The 25,040-nt window shown below is 36.7% G+C and overlaps 1 long non-coding RNA gene across 1 annotated transcript; it reads left to right on the top strand.

Annotated features, from left to right (window-relative positions):
• The first annotated feature begins 497 nt into the window (after positions 1–497).
• Positions 498–19,654, top strand: LOC141499572 (uncharacterized). Its single transcript, XR_012471721.1, has 6 exons — positions 498–615; positions 11,518–11,568; positions 11,769–11,824; positions 15,482–15,530; positions 16,245–16,332; positions 16,420–19,654. It is a non-coding gene; the product is annotated as an uncharacterized LOC141499572 (long non-coding RNA).
• Positions 19,655–25,040: the final 5,386 nt, after the last annotated feature.

The following is a 25,040-nucleotide window of genomic DNA, read 5'->3' as shown; positions in this document are numbered from 1 at the left end:
ATGAATAGATTCCCTGAAACTGATCCATGGACTCCAGGTTAAGAATTTCTGATCTAGATTGAATTTGCTTTCTCACCTTTATAGATTTTAAAATTGGCAAAAATGAAATTAGAGAGGTGAATTAATATCTAAAGTCAGACATGTAATAAATAGGATTTCACACCTAGTTCTCTAAAAACAGATAGGCCATTAAACCATGCTGCCATGAAAAAAAAGGAAGGGATTTATTTATTTTCAAACCAACTCACTCTAGGAAATTCAGAATCTGCATTATACTGTTTCTTTAATGAGGATTATCTCAGAGTAGGAGTAATTTAGGAGCACAGGACATTCTAGTTGTAAGGAACCTTAGATTAGTTTTTCTAATCTAACCCTCTCATTTTTTGGAGGTTATCAAAGTTCACATGACTTCTAATGACCACTGTGATGAGTGGTAAGAGTCAGGACTCAAGACGAGGTCTTCTGACTTTCAATGTTCTTTCCATTACATTGTGAAACAGGATGCAGATAATGTAGGTCAAAGACTCTGAACATGTCTAACATATAGAAGGTGATAAATAAATACTAATTGACTTGACTCTGAGCACGAGTGGTCTAAGAAAAACTACAGACAAGGTAAGGAGGGTCTTTGACTCCCTTTCACTTTTTCTTTCTGATGTCAGCTTCTAAAATTGATCTCAAGTGGCTATCCTTTGACACTCATTTCAGAGTACATCTGAAAACTGCCCAAATATTTGGCAATTCACTGCATAAGGTTTTATTTTTCCTCAAATATTTATATTTCAATAAAACAATAAAAACAATTATTTATTACGGATATAGTATGTTCCAGGAGCTTGAGTGTTGGAAATATGAAGGAAAAGCTCAAATGATTCTTTTCTTTAAAGAGTGTATATTCTAATGGAAAAGGACTGGAAAGGACTTCTACATGAATAGGTGCATACTACATTAGAGAGAGTAGATATGAGGTAACAATAGAGGAGAAAGTGTTAGTAGCTGGGAAAATCTAAAAAGCCTTTTTGCCCCTGTGAAATAAATCTACAAAGGTGAAATTTTGAATACCAAAACAGACATTGGAAGAATTATATTTACCTTGAGAAGTTACTCCAGAATCTTTTCTAAGAAAATGGACAATGTTGGCATAGTATGGTTTTTAGGGTCATGAAAGAGTTGATGTGACTGAATGAGTAAATGACTCAACAACCACAACAATAGCTATGTGTTATAATGTAAAAGTGAATTTGAAGTAAGAGTATCTGGGCTCAAATTTCCCCTCTCTATTCAATAGCTATGTGACTTTGAACAAACTACTCTAGGGCTCTCATTTCTTCATATACAAAATGGAATGATGTTCACCTCTTAGGATGCTTCCAAATTGTTTAATCTCTATTCTTTCAAACACATCTACACGGCCTTCATTTAAGGTCCAGGTTCCTAGGCATGGAAAGGCAATAGAATAATGCTTCTTTCTTTCTTTCTTGGATCCTGAGAAAGGGTCAGAAAATACGGTTGTACCATGAGAAAAGATGGAAGGTGGAAAAATAAGCAATTAGTTTTTTATGTCTCAGAATATGATGTGAAATCAATTGGGGCTTAGGGTCTTAGTACTTAGCACTGGAATATTGGAGGTGATTAATAAAAGTTAGTTGACTTACTGGGGAGTAAATGTTAAGAAGTATGAAATGGGCAGGGTGGAGCATAATGGAACAATTGAAGGAATAGGGATGGTTTAGACTGGAGAAGAGTCATAGAATTTTAGACTCTTTAAGAGTTTGAGGAGATTTTGGTACAATGAGATGAGGAACAGATTTTGATTCAGAGGACCTAGTTGGTTTAGTAGATAGAGTACTGGGTCTGATGACAGGAAGATTCATCTTCCCGAGTTCAAATCTGGCCTCAGATATTTACTAGCTGTGTGACCCTGGGCAAATCACTTAACCCAGTTCCTCATCTATAAAATGAAGGTAGAGAAGGAAATGACAAACTACTTTAGTATCTTTGCCAAGAAAACCACAAAAGGGATCACACAAGCCCAAAATGACTGAATAACAACAGCAGGAAGAGCCTTTTGGCATTCCATCTTTTGTCTCAAGGCATTTTCTCTGGCTTTCCTTCATATCTGAAATACTGTCTTCTGCTCCTACCACTGAGCTCCCAGGCTTCTAAGACCCAACTAAAATCCTGCCTTTTGCTGAAATCCTTTCCTAAACCCTTTTAATTCTAGTGCCTTCCTTCTGTTAATTATTTTCTATCTATCTTGTATGTAGTATGTTTGTATATATTTGTTTATATGTTGTCTCTGACTTTAGATCGTAAGCTCCTTGAGAGCAGGGACTGTCTTTTGCTCCTTTTTTTATCCCCATGCTTAGGTCATTGCCTAACTCCATAGCAGGAGCTTAATGAATGCTTACTGAATTGACTGAAATTTTTAAGCAGTCACGATAGAAGGGAGCATAGATTTGCACCAGAAGGGACCCTATAGATCATTGAGTTCAGCACTTTAGTTTTTCATATGAAGAAACTAAAGGTCAGAGAATTTAAAGTGATTTGACTGCAGCCATATAGCTACAGTGGTACCTGATGAAATAAATGGTTGTGACTTTCCACGGTCAAATAGCTGGTAAGAGGTTGGATTTGAGCTCTAGTATTCGTGAATCCAAGTCTATCATAATATCCACTATTTCATGCTGCCTTTAAATACATGAAGTACTGCCACATGGAAACAGAAAAAAAATTACTGGGGAAAAAGCAAAGGATATTCTACCTTGCATACAGTGGTACTACAAGACCTCTGAGATCCTAGAAGCATAGTAGCATGAGAAGAGCACTAGATAAGAGGTTAGAGTAATGATGATGATGATGGTGATGATGATGATGATGACTATGATGTTAGTGATGATGAGGATAGCTAATATTTATATAACACTTACAATGTTCCAGTCATAGTGCTAAGCATTTTGTAATTATTATCTCATTTGAACTTCATAACAACCCTGGAATATAGTGCAATTGTCATTCCCATTTCACAAAAAGAGGAAACAGAGACAAACCCAAGTTAAGTGATTTGCTCAGGAGAACAAAGTAATTGTCTGATTTGGACTCATATGTTCTGAGCTTCAGATTCAATATACCTACCTACCAAGGAGCAGCTAGGTGGTACATTAGATAGAGCACCAACCCTGAAGTCAGGAGGGCAGCGATTCAAATTTAGCTTCAGGCACTGAACATTTACTACCTGTGTGACCTTGAGCAAGTCATTAACCATGATTGCCTCACATCTAGGGCCATCTCCAGTGGTCCTGATTCTTATTTGGCTATTGAACTCAGATGGCTCTGGAGGAGAAAATGAGGCTGGTGACTCAGCACCATGCCCCCTCACTCAAATCCAGTTCACAAGCTTGTCATGGCATCACCTCCCCTGATGTTCATGGTTTTCTTCGAGAATGAAGCACAAAACATCATCATCATCATCATCATCATCACCTGCCATCTATCTGCACTATATACTTGGGTTTGAATCATAGGGCTTTTATTTTATTTTATTGTCCATATTTTATTATCAGTGTGGTCTTGTGCAAGTGATTATCCCTTCTCTAGGCCTTAATTTTTTCCTTTGTAAAATTGAAAATTGGAGAGTTCCAACTTAGTTCCATGAGATGGTGGTAGCATAAGTAGTAGAGCACCAGAGGCAGAGATTGGAAAACAATGAGTTTAAATTTTGTATCCAACACTTTTTAGCAGTGTGACTGAGCAAGTTACTTAATATTTCAGACTCTCAATGTCCTCCTCTATCTTAACAATGATGACAATAATAGTAACACCTGCCTCACAAAGCTGCTCTTATGAGTGTCTAATAAAATAATGCATGAAACGTATTTACAAATATTAAAGAATACACAAATATCAAGTTATACTGTCTGAAGTTCATTTCAATTTTAAATTCTCTGATTCTTCTGGCATTGTATTTCTTTGCTGGTTCTTCACTCAGGTCATGCCCCCTGATGACGCATGTCCCCCAAAACATTGTCCTGGGTTTCCTTCTCTTTTCCTCCTATAATATCTCACTTGATCATCTCAATTATCCCCTCTTCCCATAGTGTCAGTTATAATCTTTACACAGACGACTCTCAAATTTAGATATTAAACCCTAGTCTCTCTCCTACCTTGTGTCACCAATTATCCTTTTGTATCTTTTGAATTGGATGCTCCAAGTAACATATGTTATCAGAGAGATAACATGGTACATGAATAAAAATATACAAAGTATAAGAAAAATAAATTTAAGATAAGTTTTTGAGGGGGTGGCATTAGACTGGGTGGAGGGTCAGGATTTTATGTAGAAGGTGGTGCTTGAGGAAAGTTTTGAAGGGAACAAGGGATTGCTACAGGTAGAGATGAAGAAAAGAATACATTCCAGTCATGAGGGATGGTCAGTGCAAAGGTGGCAAGATGAGAGGAGTTGTATCCTGTGTGAGGAATGGCAAGAAAACTAGGTTATTGGACCATTTAATTTAAACCATTTAATTAAGTAAGGTAAAATAAAGTTGAAGAGGTAGTTTGGGACCAGCTTGTAGAGGTCTGTTGCTTATTTATTTGTACCCCCATCCATTTCCTACCTTGCTCCCCACCCCCTTCCTCTCTTCTGACCCCTACTTTATGGATGCTACCACCTGTTTTCTAGTCCAGGAAGGCAATAAAGTTTGGAGAATGTCCTCAACTCCCTATGAACCTCTGGCTAAATCACTTAATTTCAGAAAATGCAGATGCAGTTTGAAGTTACGGTTAAGATTCCAGGGACAATAAATGACATGAGCAGCTGGAAGACCCCCTTCCCTCCCACATTGCCCCCAATTTTTTCTTACTTTTTCTCCTTTTCAGAGCACAATCATGCAGTGGGGATACGAAACCTGAGCCTTGCATAAGATCCCTTAGGCCACGGATTGTTCGTTTGGTCCAGTCAGAAACAGCTGTATTGGGCGGGGGAGAGGGGGAGTGTAAGCATTTTGATGGGTCTCTGGAAGGATTTGTCTGGGGAATTGTGGCTGGAGGGTCCTAGCCCCCCTCTCCTTGGTTTGCACAATCTATCTTTAGAGAATTGCAAGTTCATTTCTCAGAAAGGCTAAGAGCAGTGACTACTTCTAAACTGACAAACCACTTCCTGCAATCGTTAACTGAATTGAGAGTGTAGTGTAGGGTAGGTTGTGGGGGGACTGTTCACACTTTTCCACCCCCACCCCTTTCTATAGACCACCATTGGACCAGTGTCAGAAATGATGGGGAAAGGAGATGAACCCTTGACAGTGATAGCAGACATTTCACAGAAACATGAAACGTTTCCTGCTAAGAACTGAGTCCATTCAAAGGTCATTTTAAACTTTGAGGTTCAGTTTCCTCTGTAAAACGAGGGGGTTGGGCTACATGACCTTTACCATCTCCTCTAGTTCCAAGACTCTGATCCCATAAGCGGGAGCCAAAATGGAATCCAAGGTCATTGTAATACAAACCAGAGGTCCTCCCATTACCTGGCCTTCGCTTTTGATCTGAACCTAAAAATTTGTGTTGCTCCTTCTGAGCAGCTTAAGGCAGAATTTGGAGCATGCCAACATAGGATAGCACGTATTTGTGGATAGTGAGAAGGAAACATGGGCTAGAAGGAAAGACATTGGATTTGGAGTCAGGAAACTTGAATTCAAATTCTTTTTATGTTATTTAGTTTTTGTGTGACCTTGCTGGACCTTGGGATTCTGAACTTCAGTTTCCTTTGTAAAATAAGAGGGTTGAGCCAGATGACCTTTATGTTCTCTTCTAGCTCTAAACTTATATACTATAAATGAACCAAAATGGAATCCAAGGTCATTACAATACAAATCAGAGGCAATATGTTGGTCTCTTTTGCCTTGCAGCAAAAGTACCTCTACAATCTGGTCCTAACCTAACTTTGAGAAAGTGTGTGATAGAATAAAGTGTACAAGACCTGGGATTGACTTCAGCTCTGAATTTATCACTTTATTTTACCAATTGTGTGACCATAGGCAAGTCATTTAACCTCTCTGTTTCCTCATCTATAACATGGGAAGGATGGTACTTATATAATTGTCCCTCACAAGGTTGTCACGAGTCTTAAATGAGCCAATGCAAGCAACATACTTTGGAAACCTGAAAGCATTAGATAAATATCAGTCATATTATTTCCTTCTGGGCTTATGCAATACTATTGCTTTTCATGTAATCCAGACAAACTACTCTGTTTCTTACTGCCTGAACAGACCTTTCCTCACTCCTTCCACCTTAGGTAGCTCAGGTGGATCTTTGTACTTGAATACCTTTCTACTTTTCTTCTTCCTCCTCTTCCTCTTTATATTTATTGTAGTACTACTCATTCTTTAAAGTTCAGCTCAAATGCATTTTCTTCAGGAAGTTTCCCCCCCAACTCCTAGAGCAGGTGCCTTCCTTTGGATCTCACAAATATCTTGTTGTAGATAAGTTTAAAGTATGTTAGAAGGAAGAATTCCCCCAGCAATGGAATGAAAAAGAATTCATTGACATCCAACAAGTACTGAAAATTCTCTAATTTTTAAGTATTGACTTTTAGAACACCCCATAATACTGTATAGTCCTTTGTTTTTGTCACATCCTCCAAAATCTAGATTATAAATTCTATGAGATCAGGAACCATGACTTTTCTAAACTTCGAATCTCTCCTCCTATCATCTAGAATAGTGCCTTTCAATGTTCATACTATGTTGGATAAAATTTTTGAACACCCCAAGGATGGTTGGGAAGAGTCACATAAAATTAAGTCAATAAGCATTTATTAAATGTGATTAATATGTACCAGTCACTATAGTAAGCTCTAGGAATGTGAAGAAAAACAAAAGCAAACCTTGCCCTCAAAGAACTCACTAAGCAATTGAGGGAGGTGGGATGTCAATATGAATCTGTTATATACCATCAAGGTATAAGTAGCTTGCATTGGAAGGTCAATCAGATCCATGTTGGGTTTCCTTGCTGTCTTATGTGAACTTTGATGGGGCCACCTAAAGATAAAATGATGAAGTGGGTATCTCCCTCCTCAGCTTAAATCCCTCAACTACTTTCTTCTGTGATGCTGTCTCCTGGCTACTTAAGAACCCCGACTTGGATTCTTGCCCTCTGCTTTCAATATGCCAGTGTGGCATATTAGAAAACCCACTGACTTTGGAGTCAGAGGAATCTGGACCAAATCTTACCTTGAAAGTTTACAGTATGTGACTTTGGACAAGTCACTTAAATTTTGTAGGCCTCAGTTTCTTCATTTGTAAAATGAGGATTTTGGATTAAATATTTTCCCAAGTTTCTTCCAGTTCTAGATTGATGGACAATTCTTTCAGTTTCCACATTTGTAAAATGAGAATTGCAGTGCACCTACTTCACAAGGTTATCATAAAGCTAAATGAAGTAATGTCTTCAAAGTGTCTAATCACTGTCTAAATTCTATTATTAGTATTGTTGCTGATATTGCTGTGGTTGTAACTATTTTTTGACCTGGTATTTTAGACAAATGGGTTTCGCTGGCATTTTGGGAACCCTGCATTGACTTTTCTTACTATTTTACCTTTGCACAGGTTGTCTGTATCTTATGCCTAGGTTTTTCATGTCTATCTCTTACATTCCCTAACTTCCTTTAAGGCTTAACTCTGAGGACACCTCAAGTCTTTCCCAATAGTCTAGTTTTTAATATTCTCTTCTCATTAAAACTGCTACATGTATACTTTTCTTTGTTATAGCCCTTCGTTGAAGACCTCTGCCCTCTGAAGACAGAGATGTTCTTTGCATCCCTGGTTAAAGTCTAAGGCAGTGGCTTTCACATAGTAGACATTTGACTTAAGAAATATACATGAGAAGGGAGATAATTAATTTTAATGGAAAAACATTTGACTTAAGAATTTAGGAAATTTAAGCTCTAATTTCTGTTCTCCTGTGATAAACCAGAATAATCTAGCTCAACAAGGGCAGTGTTATATTGGGATCAATTCAAACTGGCTTCTGAGCTGATTGTTAAATTTCCAGTTTGATCATTGCCTTGGAAATTGACAAATATAAAAAGTCAGGGATTAATTTCTTGTTCTTTGTCTAAACTTAAAGTGATGAAGAACATGATAATAATATAGATTAAGCTTAAAATATGTCATGCATACTTTTTTTTCTTAGCGAGTCAGTTATTAAACATTTACTAGCACATTCTTAGACAAGGAACTTTACTTTCCTGATAAAATTATGGGTTTGGGTTAGATAGTCTCAAATACATCTTTCTAGAACTAATAGATTAGTTTTTCTATGTCTATATCATCTATATCTATATCTGTATATATATATATATCATCTGTATCTTTGACTCTATCTATATCTATTTATATTTATTTATTTTTCCCCTAGAGAAATTTCTGAAATATAATGAAGGCGGCAAATATTTCTCAGACTCAATGAAGGCAGATAGGTGGCACAGTATGTAGTTTGCTGGACTTGGTATCAGGAAGACCTGAATTCAAATCCTATTTCATATGCTTAGCCAAAGTTTCCTATACAAATAGTTTAAGGTTTTTCAGCCTCTGTTTCTTTATTGGTAAAATGGAGTTATTATTAACACTTCCTTCCCAGGGTTGTTGTGGGGATTAAAGAGATAGCATGCAAAATGCTTTGCAAATTTCACTTCATATTATAATTGTTTTAATAATAATAATAATAATAATAATAATAATAATAATAATAAAGTACTTATGTAGCAACAAGTCCAGAGCATTTTAGAGCAGAGTTTTACAAATGAGTCCTTTTTTTGGAGTTCTTAGCATCCTGTTTCAGTGCAGAGAAGAGTAAGGAGGGCCATTGATAGCAGAATTAGCCTTTTCTGACTTAATGGAATGCTATTTGATAATCTTGGTCACTTGATCATAAACTTTTCCAATGTTTCACTTTCAGGTTAAGTCCTGGGGCAACAGAAAACAGATCTTATTTCCAGTTTTGACCTTCTGTACTCTAAATACATACTGCATTTGGAACTGGAACCTTGCTCAAATACTCAGATCCCTCCAATGGAAAGCAATCATGCTTGATAGCAAAGTATACTGGGGCAAAGCGATCTTTCAACATTTCCAAAGATGGGTGTCTGACTTCGGTTACCCCTAGAGTGGGCTGTTAGTACCTCCTCCTCCTCCTTCTTCTCCTAGTCTCCTTTGCCGTCTTCTTTTCTCCTTTTTCTCTTCCTCCTTCTCCTCCTCCAGTTCACTCTTTCTCTCCTTTGCCCTGCCTCTTTTTTACAGACATGAACACACACACGCCACAGATATATCTGTATTTTATTTATTATATATCATATACATCCTGTAGCATAATGCAATAGATCCATTTACTGAATAGAGAAAAAATACCCACATATTGCTCCACCCTAATTTATGACTTCATTCCATATTACCTTTAGCCTGGACTATATCAGTAGCCTTTTTATTACACTCTTTCTCACATCTCCCTGTACCCCATCCCATTCATTTTCTTCACAGTTTCAAAGAGCTATTCCTAAAGCACAGTCCTGATCATATCGTTCCATTGCTCAAAAAAGTTCAGGTGCTCCCTATTGCTTTGGGGATAAAATCTAAACCCTTTCAAGCTTCAATTTACTCACCTTCATGTACTCTACCTATCCGTCAAAGGAAGCTGCTTGTTGATCCTTAATTTTGGGGGTCCTTGCTTTTGTTCCCCCAGAATAGAATGTCTTCCCTCCTCCTCACCTCCAACTACAAGAATCTCTGGTTTTCTTCAAAGTTCAATCACAATCCTGATTGTCCTCCCTCTCTGGTTACTAGTTCTTGCTCTCTGTCTTCCATATTGCCTTTAGTTTGCTTTCTATATAATTTGCATTTATTTTTCTGTGTTCATTTTGTTTTCCCAGATAGAATTTGAACATCTTGAAGTTAGGAAGTATTTTTTTTCTTTTTTCTTTAGATGTACAACTCCTAGAGTAGTACCTAGAGTAGAGTAGTACATATATACTAGGCGCCTAATGAATGATTATTGATTTCTACTGCACAATGATTTTGAAGGTCTCCTCTGGCTCTAAATCCTATGAAACTACAAAGAGAAGAGTAGGTTGCCCCTGGAAACAGGAGAGTGAAGCTAAGGCTGGCTGCTCTGAGAAGCAAAAGAGAATTCGGCTTGCTAGATTTCAGACGTTTGGCAGAGAAATAACCTGCAGTGAAGTCCTTTTATTGGGGAGAGTAACACAGAGACTACTTACCTTCTAGGACAGCTGTGAAGACTACATAAGATACACTCTATTGATTCAGCTATGGACCACCTTCATTCCCCACATGAAATATTCATACATAAACAAACACATGTGTACACACAATACAATCATATTAACAAATGTACAATGCATATTTATGCACTTATACATATAGGTGAATATACATGTGTACACACATTCAATTATGCATACATATGCAAGATACATAATTGGAAAGACATACATGAGTACATATAGATCTATATCAGTAGCCTTTTAATTAAATGCTTCCTCACATCTGCCTGCACCCCCTCCCATTCATCCTTCTTATAGCTGCCAAAGAGATTTTCCTAAAGCACATTTCTGATCATATCATTCCATTGCTCAAAAATGTGCACCAAGGCACATTTTGGCAGTGCACACATGCATAAATATTTCATTTATATTTTCAAAACTAGGATACACAAAACATATACAAACATATGCATATACAATACCTAATATACATTTAAAACATAATAGGCATTTTGATATGAAAATTTAATATTTTGATGTGAGTGTGTATGTGTACCAAAAAACTAAAATGATGTAGAGTAGCTCTCAAATTTTATATAGTTTGTGTGTATGTATGATAAACATATGTGCACACAGACACACAGGTGAATGAACATAGCACACAATACCTTTATGTATTCAGGAATGTGAACACAGAAATAAACAGTGTATAAATACGATACATGCAAACCTATGAATACATATATAACTCATGTATGCATGTTTAGACACATGCTAGAATAGCAGCATGACTAAGAACTTCTAAAAAAACTTTTGTTTACATTCAAGCTCCTGTTGAGTACTTTGAATCCAATAGTAGCAGAGAGGGTTATACAGTGCTGTGTGTGTGTGTGTGTGTGTGTGTGTGTGTGTGTGTGTGTGTACCATTATATGGTGACTTCAGTAGCTTCCTGATATAACATAAGCTTCACGAGGGCAAGGTCTCCTTCACTGTTGTCTTTGTGACTCCCATGCCTGCCCCATAATAGGTGTGTTCTAATTGCGTGTTGACAGATTGAATGATTGCACCATGCTGTGGCAGACAAAGTATTTTCTTTGCAGTAAGCCTGTTGAGTTAGGTAGCACAAGTCACCACTAGTAGCTTCCTCAGATAGAAGAGAAAAGTCAGAGTCAAAGTATTCAAATAACTTTTTAGTGTTTCTTAATCCAAGTCTAAAGCCTATGCTTTCTCCCCTTTTTCACAGTATCTCTTCAAGGAAGGCTATTTTTACAGCTACAGAATATCATAAATCCAGGTAGGTCTGGAACCCCCACAATCCTGGGCTTTAGAAGTCTTTAGGCCATAGCCACAAAGATACAGCCATCTTGGTCTTTGGAAATAACCTCTTGTCCAGCAGTCCCAGCGAGAGACCCCTCGACCCGCCGGGAGTGGGGAGGGGGACATTCCAGGAAAGTATTAATTCATGTTGACGGTTTCCATTTCCTCATTTCCCAGGCTGATCTGGTTTCCAGAACGTTCTGAGATCCCCACGTGTACGACACTCACATATGGTTTGTATGCTTCAGATTACGTTTATGGTAATTGTGTCTGGAGATCAAAGGGGTGAATTGTGAAGTGAATTCCAGGCCATCCCTCCCAGCTGGCCTGCTGCAACCTTCTTTGCTCTGACTTCACCAGCTTCCGCACTGCTCCCCTTCATTCCAGCATAGAAAACAAGCAGAAAAAATATTCTCTCCACCTATGAAACTGAGCAGTTAAACATTTAAAAAAGAAAGGCAAAGAAAAGGAGAAGAAAGGGGGAAATTAAATTGCCACAGTACATCCCATCAGAGACATTATTTAGAGAAGGAAACTCTCATACCATTTTAGGGGGCTTAAGGCGGGGGTCCTCTGGGATACTCCCCCAACTCACTGATTGATGCCTGAAATGCCAATAGCTTTTGATTCTTCATGCTAAACAAACACCTCTCATATGAAGATAGAAAAGAAAATAGACCTCAGAATCAGGGAAACCTCAATATAAGTTGTGCCTTTAGACCTATCTTTGTTGAATGACCCTGGGGAAGTCACTTAAATTCTCATTTTTCTAAGGCTCTCTGCCCTTGTCTAGCCAATGCAAGTTTCCTCATCATAAATTCCTTCTCCTTATGAGGAATGGAAAAGTCAAAAGAGACCATTTAATAATCACTCTATGACCTTAGTTTACAGACAAAGAAGCTGAGTGTTCCAAGGTACAAGGGACTTGTTTAAAGCAGTATTAAGACTAGGGCCCAGATACTGATGAATTGGAGACTAGAACCCCTTCTGAGTTTTCCAGTTTACAACTCCTTCTCTACATCTCCTAAGTACTTTCCCTATTTGCTGACACATTCCATAATTCAGGAATCTTCATATTCATATAAAAATTTGCATAGTTATATCTATAGATATTATTATGAAATCCAAAACATAGACCAAAGACAGAGGGATTTTACTTTTTGAAATTTGTTCAATGATTTTTGTTAAAACAAAATCTTTTATTCAGTTATTTCCAGAAAGTTTTTTTTTTGACCCTTGTGTACCTTTAAACTAGGAATATGATTCCACTTAAAACAAATCAGCTTTCTAGTCTATGAATCAGTTGCTATATTCTCTCTCTTACCCCCAACTTTGTCCTGAGTAAAATCATTAAGGCACAATTTTTCTTTTGGTCTTTGGAAAGGACATTGAAATAGGAACCAGATTACTTGGGTTTTCTTTGTTATTTGCCACACTGACAGACCTTTAACAATTCATCTCTGGACCCAATTTCTTCATTTTTAATATGAGGAGATTGCATTGGATGATCTCTGCAGTTCCTATCAGTTTTTATATTCTGTTCTAAGGTCCCTTTCAGTTCTATGAACTGTTGAATCTGTGATAATAGTCCCATTGTAGTAGTTCCTAGTCTGATCACATCTAAAACAATATATTTTATCTTTATTTAAAATCTTTAAACAGAAGTTGGATGACTATTTATCATATAAACTAAGAAAGAATTTTAATTCAGACTTAGGTTGAACTAGTTGGTCTGGTCTCTGAGGTCCCTAATGACACCAAAATTCTAATAATCTGAGTATGTTAACTTCCTATGATATCTCTCTAATTGGAATACCCTATTATATCATAGAACCACAGGATTTTGGAGTAAGAAGGGACTTCAAAGTTTATTTAGTTCAACTCATAGGTGGAAAAAAGATTCTCTCTATCACATTCCTGATAGAAGGTGGCTCAGGAAAAGTCATTTAGCTTATGAGAAAGATCATTTCACATTTGCATACTGTATACATAGAAATAGAGATTACATATATATATTATACATGGAAATTTTGTTGTTGAGTTGTTTCAGTTATATTTTACTCCATGGGACCCTATTTGGAGTTGTTTTTTTTTGTCAGAGATATTGGAGTGATTTGTCATTTCCTTATCCAGCACAGATGAGCTAGGCAAACAGGGTTAAATGACTTGCCCAGAGTCACAGAGTTGAGGATGAGTTTTCCTGATTCCAAGCACTGTGCCACTTTCCAATCTAAATGTCTCAAGTTATACAGGACCTCACTCCTAGGGTAGTTGGTATATAATCCTATTTAGTCTACTTCAACTTCTCTGTAAAGTTCAATTATTTATTAATTTACCTATTCATAAATTCATTTTTGCAATGCAAATTTTTCAGATTCCCCATTAATCATATCTTTTCTTTGAAGTCTCTTCTGATGTTCAGGGCTCACAGTGATATCTTGTCCTCTGTTCCTTACCAGCATCTACTATACAATAGCCATTCATAGGTGCCTAGCATAGATTGTCTTTTAGTCTCAGCTTTAGCTTTAGCTTTAGTCTCAGCTTTAGCATAGAAAACTTGCTATTCTTGGTTTTAGCATTCTTTTGTTTTATTGGTCTCCTTACGTATAGACTGTAAGCTCCATGAGGGAAAGGATTATGTATTATTCATTTCAGATTAACCTGCAGTGACAAAGTTTCCTCCACAGTAGATACTCAAAAGATCTTGATTGCTACTGACTAGCTAGACCTTGGGAAAAGCTTGGGAACCTTCCTAGTTTCTTGCCACCATCTTGGTGACTAGCTATAGCTCTATTTAGACTGGGGAAATGAGAAAGTTTGTTATTATGTATCTAATCATGAATCTGACGGATGCTTAGTAGATTTTGAGGTTCCACTCTGAGGTTACAGAGACTATTTATTCACTGATGCTTCCCTAATTAAAATATTAAGTGATTTGGGATCTGTAATTGCAAGGGATGATAGAAATTATCGTGGTTCATACCAATCAAACTTTCTCAATGAACGTTTTTCTGACATTCAATGCTCATGATGATGTCTCCATTCTCTGGGCAGGAAAAGATAATTCCATTTAAAAATGGAATGATAGAATGAGCTTTACTTTTTTTTTCAAAATAATTTTGAATTTTGAGGCTGGATCATTAAATTTGGGCATCATAAGTAACTTACTAAAGTTTCTCTTTGATTGGGTCATAATTATCTATAATGGCTGGTTTCTATTATGTCTGTTTATTTGATTCTACAGAAAATTATATTTTCCTTCTTTCTTATAGCTACTAGGAGCTTTTCAAGGCATCTGACTCTTCATCCCTGGTTGACCTGTATATCTAGAGTCTGAATTTTACCTGACACCCTGAAAATGGTAGAATTCTACATGTTTAACATAGTATTATACTACTAGGTCTATATGCCAAAGAAATCTGAAAAAAGGGGGAACCTACATGTAAAAAATATTTATAGCAGTTTGTTTCATAGTGCTAAAGAATTAGAAATTGAGGGAATGCCCATTATTGGAGAATAGCTGTACAAGTTGTAGTGTATGAATGTTTTGGAGTATTATCATTCAGTAAGGAATCATGAGCATTTGGACTTTAGAAAAGCCTGAAAAGATTTGCATGAACTGATGCTAAGTGAAGTGAGCAGAACCAGGAGATCATTGTATACTTTAACAGCAATATTGTGAGACAAGTCAACTATATTGGATGCAGCTCCCTTTTAGCAGTTTAGTGATCAAGGACAATTCTGAGAGACTTGCTATGGAAGATGACATCCATGTCCAGAAAACAAAAACAAAAACAAAAACCCAATAACTATAGAATTTAAATGCAGAGCAAAGTATACTATGCTCACTTTTAAAAATTTCTTTTGTGTGTGTGTCTGTGTGTTTTTAGATTTGCAAGACAATGGGGTTAAGTGACTTGTCCATGGTCACACAGAAAGGTAATTATTAAGTGATTGAGGCTTCAGGGCTGGTACTCTATCCATTGCGCCACCTAGTTGCCCCTCTTTTTAGTTTTAATGTACCTTTCATAACATGACAAATATGGAAATACGTTAAACACAATTGTACATATATAACTTATACCAGATTGTTTGTTGCCATGGGAAGGCGAAGGAAGAGAGGATCGTATAAAAATGTGGAACCCATAAGTTTGCACATGGATGAATGTTGAAAACTACCTTTGTATGTAATAAAAAAGGCAAAATATGAATAAAAAATAAAGTGATGTTGTTGTCTAGTAGATCACAAGTGCTCTGAAGGTAGAGAGGCAGTTTTGTTTTGTCTTATTCTCACAGTGATTTGTACATGGTAAGTCTTTAACACATGCTTATGGGGCTAAATTGTTATAATGGTATTTATGATTGGAAGGTCTGAGCCAAGAAGATCACCCAATCAGTTTATTCTTTGTTTCTGAAAGCTTATATAAACCAGGAGTTTCCAGGTGATAGAAGGAATGATAGAATGAGCTTTCCTTTAAAAATATTTTTTTAAAATAATTTTGAATTTTGAGACTGGATCATTAAATGGGGGCATCATAACTAGCTTACTAAATTTTCTCTTTAATTGGTTCATAATTATCTACGATGGTTGATTTCTATTATATCTATTTATTTGATTCTACAGAAAATTATATTTTTCCTCTTCCTTATTAGCTGCTAGGGGCTCTTCAAAGCATCTGGCTCTTCATCCCTGGTTGACCTGTACATCCTGATACTGATCCAGCTTTGAATTCTGAGAAGGGTAAGAGGGATGCCTATTTTGTCTTCCTACCACAGCGTTTGAGCTCCCAGAATTCTATCCTCCATGTCCTTCTGCTTATCTCAACAGTTTACCTCATTAAAGGCTCTTGTCATCAAAACCAAAGGAACAACAGTCCTAATCTTCTCCTGGCAAATGTGATCCCAGGACAGCAGGGTCTCCCTCCTTGAGCAGCACTCAAAAATATTTATGTCTGTGAAAGGACAAGAACACCAAAGAGAACAAAAAGTAAACTCCGTTTCCCTATCAAGTCAGCCATTGGAGTCCTCCCTGTTTCCCTTCCTAGAGATATGGCTCCTTTTGAAGGGTTTCATCTCTGACATTCAGAATTGACTCTCAAGCTTTGCTGGTTGAGACCAATGGTAGTAATGGTATGACTTTGAGTAAGTCTCTCACCTCTCTGAATCTTATTCTCTCCTCTATAATAATGAATTGGATTAAATGACCTCTAAGTTTCCTTCTGGCTCTGTGTTCTGTGATGATTATAAATCAGACCATGAAAGGTCAACGAATGTAGTAAAATATGTTGACTGGCAATCATTCTATTTCTGGTGTTTATATCAAAGTGAAAAGGAAGGAAAAGAATGTAGAGAAACTGAATTTTAAAGCAGGAAAGGACCTCAGTTTAAAAATTGCCATTTTTTTTTCCAGAGGAGAAAGCTGAGGCACAGAGATCCAGGATGATTTCCTTTAAAGTTTTACAATGAGTTCACACAGAGCTAGTCTTAGACACCTGACCTGTTGATTCTCAGCATTTACATGTACCCCACGATGCTTCTGAACTGTTTTAACACTTATCAAAATTAGATCATCTGCTTATTCTTTCCACCTTAAAAAGAGGAAAACAAAAGCAGTTCAACTAAACTAATACATTAACAGAATCTGAAGATGTATACAATGTTCCTCATCCATAGTTCCCCATGTCTGTAAAGAAAGGAGTGAGGTAATGCTTTTCAATCATGTTTTAATCTATTAGAATAAAATCTGACATTCATTCATTAAGCCATTATTACAGACAATCACTGTGCTGTGAACTATGGGAAAAAACCTAAAAACACACCAAAAATAAATAGAATAATAGTAACTACCCCAGCACGAAGATCACACACACACACACACACACACACACACACACACACACACACACACACAATCACACAAACACACACCATATAAAACATTTCCAAAGACTTATATATGCAGGAAAGTTGGAGGATGATGGAGAAAATATTCATTGCAGACAAAGATGCAAGAGGAGTGCTAAATTCAGCAAATAGCAGCCAGGGCATTTTGGCTATCCCGCAGAGTATAAAGGGGAATCATATGCACAAAAACGGGTAAAGGCAGACTAGAACCAACTTGGCAAAGGTTTTAAATTCCGAAAGGAGCTTTTATTTTTATTCTATAGGCAATAGAAAGCTATAGAAGATTCTTGAATAGAACAGTGACATGATTAGACTTATGCTTTAGGAGATTATCTCAGCACCTATATGGAGGCTGGATGGGAAAGAGAAGAGACCGAATATTTAAAAAATGATTTTTGATCCCTCAGAGTAAGCATGGCTCTATCTCCACTGCTACTTTGAGTGTGTACTAATGCCAATGGGGTGTGTGTGTGTGGGGGGGGAGTGATTGTTTTGGATTTTCTGGGAATCTTTGGAGTCACAGGAGATATTGAAAATTTTTGTTATTTCATTATTATCTTTCATTATATCATATAACTTTATATTACATTTCTCTTCTTCCCTTGAGTTAGATTGTGATCATTTTCAACAGATTCTAAAATGTGAAGGACAGCACTCTTAATGAAAATATTAGCATTCTCATAGAATGAATGCTCTCTCCTGACCTCCATTGGCTAAATATATGAGAATTTAATGTTTTGGAGGATTGCAGAGATCCTTGCAATGTATTTTTCAAATGGACAGTAGCCGTCAGGCAAGGCTTCATTCCTTGCTCCCCTTGTTTGCTTAGAGTTAATCTACCTCTGTCTCACGGAACATTTTATTAGCTGTCCCCCTTAACTCCTAAGTGAGACACAGACAGACTGATGGCTTCTCCTACTGAGCAATATAGATGTGTGTTTTGTTGACAATCTTGGTCTTATTTAACCTCTGAAGAAAATGACAACAAAGCAAATAGAAACAATTCGTCATGACTTTTAAGCTATGAGAAGTCTGCATGTATCTTAGGGACTGATGGAATACAGAGGCAGCTTGGGTGGAGGGAAGGCCACTAGTTCTGTGAACCTGTGTAGCTCATGCCTAAGGTTGAAGTCTTCAATTTCCTTAATAATGATAACAACAACAACAACAATAAAGCTAGGTACCTAACAGAGTTGTTATATCAATTGGTTAAATTTTGTTCATTAGTATCTGATTCTTTGTGACACCAATTGGAATTTTCATGGGAAAGATAATAGAGTGGTTTTCCATTTCCTTCTCCAGTTCTTTTTATAGATGAGGAAACTGAGGGAAACAGGATGAAGTGACTTGTCCAGGTTCATAAAGTTTGTGTCTGTGGATGGATTTAACAAAGACCTTCCTGACTGTAGGCACAGCTTTCTATTCACTGTCACCTAACTTCCCTATCACTTTGTGATAGGGAAGTTGAAGAAATATAGACAATTAAAAGAACATAATACTGTGCTATTTGAAACATTTTCTCTTTGAAATTAAGTAAATGTTATATCTGAGAAATTAATACCTTTGCCCTGGTCCTGCTGATAGGAGATGAGACAAGTTCCTTTTAACTGAAACTCCAAGATCCAATAAATTCCGGGATGATAAAAAATCTTTTGACTATCCAATTGAGATTTATTTCTTACTGGGCATGTTGAGGCCGCTGAAGTCCTTTTTAATAATTACAACTGACATTCACAGAGCATTTTAAGGTTTATAAAGTACTTTATGGGCAACTAGATGGAGCAACAGAGTGCTAGGCTTGGAGTCAGGAAGAGTCATTTTTATGAGTTTAAATTTGGACACAGACACTTATTAATGTTTTGTGACTCTGTGCAAGTCACTTGACTCTTTTTCCTCATTTGTTATCTGGAGAAAGAAATGGCCAAGCCACTCCAGTATCTTTGCCAAGAAGACCCTGAAAAAAAGGGTCATGAAGCATTGTAAATGAATCAACAAAAATATATGCAATACATATTATTTCATTTCATCTTCAAAAGAATATCATGGCATAGACACTGCTGGTATTATTATCTTTATTTTGCAGATTAAGAAACTGAAAACTAAAGAGGTTGACTGACTTACTTTGGGTCATACATCCTGTACATATCAGAGCAGGATTCAAGTGGAGGTCTTTGTGTATTTATCACCTGTCCAATAAAGGCCCCTTCTTATCTGTCAGATATATATATATATATATATATATATATATATATATATATATATATAGTATATGCATGCATCTATACCTTGATTATCACCTGTCCAATAAAGGCCCCTTCTTATCTGTCAGATATATATATATATATATATATATATATATTAAATATATATATATATTATATGCATGCATCTATACCTTGATTTTCATGATTCTTTTATATATCCTGATATATCCTAGAACTAATAAGTGGGTAAAAAGCCTTTGAAGGATAATAATAACTTCAAAGAGTTCACATTTAAGTGCCCTTTTATTCTTGGTACCTGAGTGATTCTTATAACTGTGTTCACTTATCAGTCAAATAAACTGAAACTATACTATGAATTGATCAGTTGTGTTTTCAGTACCTCCAGAGACTCAGTTATGTGTCATTTTCCCACTGAATTGAGTATCCTCTCCTTAGGGGTGTGCTGGAGCTAACTCAAACAGGTTTCTGAGCTCATTATTAAATTTTAAATGTGAGCATTTATACCTCAGAAATAAAACTTTACCAATTTCAGGTTTGATTCATGTTTTTTTTTTCTTTACCTAAACTTAAGAAAAGTAATGGAAAATTATTAATACAAATTAAATTCAAATGTGTATTCTACACAGTTCTCCTACCACCTTCTTCAAAAAGTTGGTTGTTGAATATTTACCAGAATATCCCTCTCTTTTCTTTGTTGTCTAGTACCTTTGTCCCTATGTCCAGCAAAGTATGATCATCATGGTTAAGAGCCTCGTATCATGCTATGTGAAGACTGAAGGATTTTAGAATGGTTAACAAAAAGAAGATGGGGGAAATATCTTCAAAATTTAAAGTGTTGTCAGGTGAATGGGAGAAAAACAAACAAACAACAGCAATCACACTTGTTAAATGCTCCACCCCAGAGAGTGGATCAAGGGGCAATGGGTAAAAGTGGCACAAAGTCATATTTTGGTTTGCTGTCAGAAAACAAAGAAACAAACTCAACCTCCCTAACATTTTGAGTTTTGTAAAAGTGAAATGTGCTGATCTGGTAAGTTCATTTTCCATAAAGGTTTGTTTTTGATATAGGGAGGATTCTTGGTCAGGTGGTGCATTGGCTTCAAAGATCTCTGAGGTCCCTTTCAGTTCTTAGATCTTGTGTGATATTGTCAGACGCACAAAAGAAAACAGAAGATGGGTCAGTCAGGTACTGAGAATGGGATATAATGTATGTTCAGTCTAGTTGCTGTGTTTGTACCCACAGAGGGTTAGGGCATCCAGAAGAAGGAAGACTTCAAATGAATTGGGTTACCTTTCCAGAGGACTTATGCGATCACATTGACAAGCAAAGTCATTGGTGCATAGTAGATAGGGAATTGTCTTATGAGTCACAAAGACCTGGGTTCATGTTCTGTTGCTGTGTGACCTTGGACAAATCATGATCTTTCAGTACTTTAAGAGACAGAGATTAATTTACAGAGAAAGTGCCAACATACAATTTGAGGGCAACTTTCCTTAAATAATATTTTTCTTATCTCAATGCAGTTACAGATCTAGTACCCCTTCCCAAGGGACAAGATTCTCTCAAAATGAAAAGTCCCCAGTGGATTTAATTGTGCACAATGATGATGATCTCACTGAAACACAAGTTTTATGATCTTGACAGAGGATGCTTCACTTTAAGCTGCTAAATGTCTCCACATCAGAAACTGAGTCTTTTCCTTTCTTTACATTCCCCATTGTGCCCCTAGCACATGTGTGGTTTACTTAGGTAAAGAGTTTCCAGAATCTGCAGTCTGAAAGGGACCTTCAACTTCTTCTAGTTCAAATGCCCTGTTTTATAGAAGAGAAGCCTGAATCCCAGGGAGCTTACATGTCATGTTGAACATCACACACAGGAAAGAGTATAATAGGCAAAATTTGAACTCACATTTACTTCATAAACTTTAGCTTGTGGGGAATTTATTCTGTATCATTCAGAAAATATTTAGTTTTTGCTGTGAGTAATACTGTTAACATAGTGAAGTGGACAGAGAGCTGCCCTCAAAACTAGTAAGACCTGGGTTCAACTCTTGCCTCTGACCATTGACTAGGTGTTACTAAGTAAGTCACATTCTCAGAGTGCTATAGACATCTTTCTAAACCTACTAGGTAGGGGTGGCTAGGTCACTCAGTGGATAGAGCACTGGCCCTGGAATCAGGAGAACCTGAGTTCAAATCCGGTCTCAGACACTTAATAATTACCTAGCCGTGTGGCCTTGGGCAAGCCACTTAACCCCATTTGCCTTGCAAAAGAAAAACAAATTTTAAAAAAAAAACACCTTAGAACTACTAGGTTACTAGGTGCAAAATTCCCCACATGAATTGCTAGAGATTTTTCCCATCTGGGAGTACCCTATGCTGATCAAACTATAAGTCTAGATCTTCTACTGTCCTGTCCTGTCCTATCTGACTGTTAGCATGGGAACATATTAGGGACTAAAAAAAAGATTAATAAGACATGGTCCCAGACTTTAAGAAGTCTTAGTGTTTAATTGGGGGGGGAATAATAATATATAAATATAGATAATAAAGACACATATTAGAATAAATGTAAGAATGAGCAAATAAAGTTTTCAACTGATATTTTATTTTTCCAAATGTTATAAAATTTTTTTTCAGCATTCATTCATATGCATATGTATGTTTAAATTACAAAATTTCCTTCCACCCTCCCTTCCCATCCCCTTCCTCAGTGGTGAATGGTATAACATTGTATATACATACATAGACATTGTACATGCATGTTATATACATATGCAAACATGCTTACAGATTAGTCATTTTGGGTATGAGGAATTAGAATTAAGGGAAAGAGATACATAAGAGATCATTTTTATAAAGTGTTCATCAGATTCTGAAGGGGTTTTTTTGGTTGTTTTTCTACCTCTGGAAGGGGTTAACATTTTCTATAGCTAGTCTAAGACAGTTTTCCTAGCTCTCTGAACTGCTGAGAGGAGCTGCTTCCATCAAGGTTGATCATCTCACAATGTTGTAGTTAATGTGTACACTATTCTCTTGGTTCTGCTCCCTTCACTCAGCACCAGATCTTGTAACTCATTCTATGCTTCTGTAGACTCTGATCATTTATGATTTCTTATAGAACAATAGTATTCCATTGTATTCATGTAGCATAACTTGTTTAGCCATTCCCCAGTTGATGGGCACCACCTCAATTTCTAATTCTTTGCCACTACAAAAAGAGTTGCTATGAATATTTTGGAACACATGGGACTTTTCTCATTTTTTTATGATTTCTTCTGGATATGTCTATAATTGGAATTGTTGGGTCAAAGGGAATGAAGAGTTTTAGTGCTCTTTGGACAGAGTTCCATATTAGGCTCAAGAATGGTTGGATCAGGGGAAGCTAGGTGGCGCAGTGGATAGAGCACCGACCCTGGAATCAGGAGTACCTGAGTTGAAATCCAGCCTCAAATACTTAATAATTACCTAGCTGTGTGGCCTTGGGCAAGCCACTTAACCCCATTGCCTTGCAAAAACTAAAAACAAAAAACAAAAAACCTAAAAAAAAAAAAGAATGGTTGGATCCATTCACAACTCCAATAGCAATGCATTAATGTCCCATTCTTCCCACAATCTCTCTAACATTGATCATTTTTCCTTTTTCTCATCTTATTCAATCTGATAGGTATGAGGTGATACCTCATAATTGTGATAATTTGCATTTCTTTAATAACAATGATTTGGAGCATTTTTTGATATGATTATATTTAGATTTAATTTCTTAATTTGAAAACTATCTATTCATAACCTTTGACCATTTATCAATTGGGGAATGCAAATAGAGAATTACAAGAGATTTTGGAAGGCATCAGTGAAACAGTTTGGGTAGGAGATCTCTGTGACTAAGGCCCAGAGTATCTTGGTAGCACCCTGTAATTGAATAGGCAGATAACTGAACCAACCTGGACTGCCAGGAAATGGAGTTGATCTAATAGGACTTGAGGGAAAAGGTGAAAGAAGGCACTAAGGGTCAGGGATGCAGGAATTGGGGCGGGGCAGGAGGTTCACTGGAGGCTCCAGTGTGGGGAATCTTTAATCTCTTTTTTGTAGTATGTTCTTTTGGCACTTACTGTGCTTGGTTTCCCAGGCAACAGGAGAGGAACAGGCCTGCTTCATCCATTTTATTTGCCATTAACAAAAGAATGTGGAATCTACCTTTGAAAGTCACTCCAATTGGAAATTAGGGGATTCCTCCATTATCTCTGTTAGATTCAGGTGAAAAGGCACTTGAAGGGGACTGGGCCTGCTCAATTTGTGACTCCACACTGTCTTGTACCCCACATTCATGTGCCTTTTAGACAGAACACTTGTCATCCAGTTTTGGTTCTTGTTAGTTTTGTGATATTGGACAAGACACTAAACAATACTCTGGGTCTTAGTTTCTTCAACTCTAAAATGAATATAATAGTACTTGTATTTCCCAAGTTTTGGAATTGTTGAGATTATCTCTAAAATGTGATCTAAGTGTAAAGTGTTATCTGAATGTAAATTATCATCATTATTAATCACCTCATTATTTTTTACTGATAATCAGGCAGAAAATTTTAAAAAAAGATCAAAATTAATATGAAACTAAATAATCATTGTCCTTTTTGTTCTGTATTGAACTTTTCAGAATCTCATTAAATTAAGTGTTCTTAACCTGGCATTTGAAACTCATTATTTTAAAAATATTTTTATAACTGCTTGTCAAAATAATTGATTTCTTTCTTTTGTAATTCTAAGAGTCCTAGATATGATACATTGAGAAAGATTATTCTGAGCAGGGGTTCATAGGTTTGACCAGGTCATCAAAAGGGTCCATATCACACAAAAGGTTAAGAACCCTTGTTTTAAACACACAGAACAGAATGTTCATGACTCTTTTAGAAGAGTTTGAAAGAGCTAGTTGGGGCAATCCTTCTGATGAGCAGAAGGGAGCACTGTTGTTCTTTTGTAATTCCAGACTGATCCCTCCCTCCTCCCACCACATGTTCCCCATCTAGTCACAAATTACATATTCATCTTTAGTCATGGGTCACTTCCCCAGAAATGGAATGCAATGCAGACATTCCCTGGGTATAGTCTTTTTTAATTTTTAATTTCAAATTAGACCCTAATGGTGGAGGCTCCATTGGGTGGCACTTCCAATGGATGTCCTATAAAGGTCAATTGTTTACCTGGTTAGCTGAGACAGAGGCTGTATCTGTCATGTCCATACTCTAGCACCAATATGTGACATTACAAATAGCAAGAGTAATCAAATTGCCTGTTAATTCCTGTATAATCTATCCCTCCA

This window comes from Macrotis lagotis, chromosome X (genome assembly GCF_037893015.1).
Source record: "Macrotis lagotis isolate mMagLag1 chromosome X, bilby.v1.9.chrom.fasta, whole genome shotgun sequence".
NCBI classification, from domain to species: domain Eukaryota; kingdom Metazoa; phylum Chordata; class Mammalia; order Peramelemorphia; family Peramelidae; genus Macrotis; species Macrotis lagotis.
This window is presented reverse-complemented; position numbering and strand designations above follow the sequence as displayed.